Genomic DNA, 2288 nt, shown 5'->3' with positions numbered 1-2288 from the left:
GTATGTTCTCTATGGAAAATTTTCAGCAGCATGCCTTCCACAGTGGTATGCCATGAGTATAGAATCTGTGATTCTACCAGCAGAAGCCAAAAGTAATTTAATTTTTTTATGATCTTATACAGCAGACCTTCTTCTTAGTTTTGTGCGTTCTGCCTCTATGACTCAGACTCCTGCATATCTGGAGGATGTGTCAGCTTTTTGTTTCAAACCAGTGGATGTTTTTCTTCTTTTAGAACAGCTTGTAGTAAATTAAATGGGATGATATAAAGGGTGTTGAGGGATCTATAGCATCCAGCTGATTTGTAAGTGGTGTTAAAGGCTGCTCCTAGGAGTAGGGCACAGTGCACATTTTGCAGTGAGCATTCAAATTTGGCCAGCATTCTGAAACAATAGCTGTTCAGAGGTGATTAAAAATGTGACTCGGACATACCTCCTTGCTTCAGCATTTTAAATCAAATGCCTTCCAAGGGCAGGGCTCTTAGCAGAGTTCTCTCCCCTGACTTCCTCTTTCCTTCCTGAAATATAATTGTCAATGTAGGTTCTTCTGCCTCCTGCACTCCTAGCAAAAACTGTTTCCTTAATACACACATGCAATTAAACCTTTTAAAAAATCATTTTATTAATAATTATTTTGGTAATATTCCTGCTTAAACCTGCCAATTAGCTCAAACTAGAGAGGGGGAAACCAGAAGTAAATAATAATTTATTTTGATATATTTTCCTGTCTGAGAATAGACCACTCATAGCAATGACCAGAGGAAAGGACAGTTGATAAAATTCAATTGCATCTCTTCTTTTATGAGCTTTCAGTCTGGTTTATAACTGAGAAAGGAGAGAAGCAATAACCAAGCAGAATTAGGACGTACAAAGAATTTTAAGTGCAGGCTTTTATTTTCCTAATTCTTACCTTGATAGAGATTAAGAATTTAATGATGCCCAAGTGTCACGCATTTAACCTGTGGTCTTGGTATGATTTCTCCGGATCACGTTGCTGAGGAAATCTTGAGGGTCTCGTGAGTACATAAGAACACTGATTTCCTTCCTGAACAAAGAGCACAGAAGTACTTTCTGTGATAAACCAGTACAGCCCTGCTGTAGTAGCAGTGTTATGTTTGACACAATAAAAGCAGAAAAAGTACTAAGAAAGAGTCACAGTGGCTGAGCCACACAGTCTTTTTGAATCCAGACTTGTTTGGATGTTTTCAAAGAGAAAATAAAATTGTCACATGGTTGCTGATTACATAGTGACTGAATTGTTTGAAATTCGTGTGCTTCGGGAGTCTGCAGCTGGGAAATCCCCAGCATGTGACTGGTACAGCTGTGTTTGATGGTGTAGTTAAGGTTTACTGCAGACCTGAGTATTTCACCACATTGCATCTTATACCTGTGGGTGTCTGCCTGTTGCAGCATTCCATTAACTGCCAAACATTCCCGGACTTTCAGAATTTGCATCATCTTTTGAACATCTGAGCTGCTTGAACTGTGCTAATCTTTTGTTGATAAAGCAGTGGAAACAGAGTTCCAAATGAGGCAAAGGCAAATTTCTCTTCAAGGGTGAATACAGTAGCTTTAAGTCATCTGCATTTTTGCCACGCTGCCAAATGATATAAATCAACAGTTAAGAAAAAGGGAACTTCTGGACTTCTGCTTTTCTTCAAGCTATTTTTATGCTTATCCATCCCCATCTTGTTCCTGCGTTTCATCCTCCTGTGGCATCTTGTCAGCAGTTGAGGTGGTGTGTTATTTGGGATGAGAACTCTTTGTTACTTATTGGTACAGTGCCAAGGGTAATGAAACTCAATTCCTTATGGGGTTTACATGATTTTTTATAATACAAATCTAATATCAACTAATGTTTTGTTGGCTGACTCATTTTGACCCACTGTGTTGTCTAATGTGTGGAAGTGTCGGCCACAAGCTTCTAGCTACCTGGCAGGAAAAATTGCAAAGCATCCCTGTGGTGGTTTCACCTGATTAGTGGTCAGCCTTTTTCACAGTTCTTTCACTCCCTGGAGATTTTCCTACGCACTGTGGACTCCACTGTCTCTCCCAGACACTCATAGCATAAGCAGCAAGCTTCATGACATTCCAGGAAACCACCTCATTACAAAGTCTTATATACTGTGAGAAGAATGCACCATTTTTCACTGTTTGCAAAGACTTTGCAGGATGGGACCCCTTGAAACTATATTTTGCCTTTTCTTCTCAGATTTATCATATATTTCTTTTACATGTCTGATGTCCAGGTAGAATCCAGTGGGGCTCTGATCTTTCTCTTCTGTCTCAGT

At 39.6% G+C, this 2288-nt stretch overlaps 1 long non-coding RNA gene across 2 annotated transcripts; it reads right to left on the bottom strand.

Moving 5' to 3' along the window:
• Positions 1-210: 210 nt before the first annotated feature.
• On the bottom strand, positions 211-2020 carry LOC114060889. 2 transcript variants are annotated; one of them, XR_003571998.1, is made up of 3 exons: positions 1971-2020; positions 431-515; positions 211-325 (listed from the first exon to the last, which is right to left on the bottom strand). It is a non-coding gene; the product is annotated as an uncharacterized LOC114060889 (long non-coding RNA). The 2 variants fall into 2 exon arrangements; XR_003571999.1 differs by lacking the exon at positions 1971-2020 and adding an exon at positions 908-1061.
• Between the last annotated feature and the right edge of the window lie 268 nt (positions 2021-2288).

Source organism: Empidonax traillii, unplaced genomic scaffold, assembly GCF_003031625.1.
Source record: "Empidonax traillii isolate 1590-97213 ecotype Southwest subspecies unplaced genomic scaffold, ASM303162v1 scaffold296:size1881848, whole genome shotgun sequence".
Lineage (NCBI taxonomy): Eukaryota > Metazoa > Chordata > Aves > Passeriformes > Tyrannidae > Empidonax > Empidonax traillii.
The sequence above is the reverse complement of the archived record's forward strand: the minus strand, read 5'-3'. Positions and strand labels throughout refer to the sequence as shown.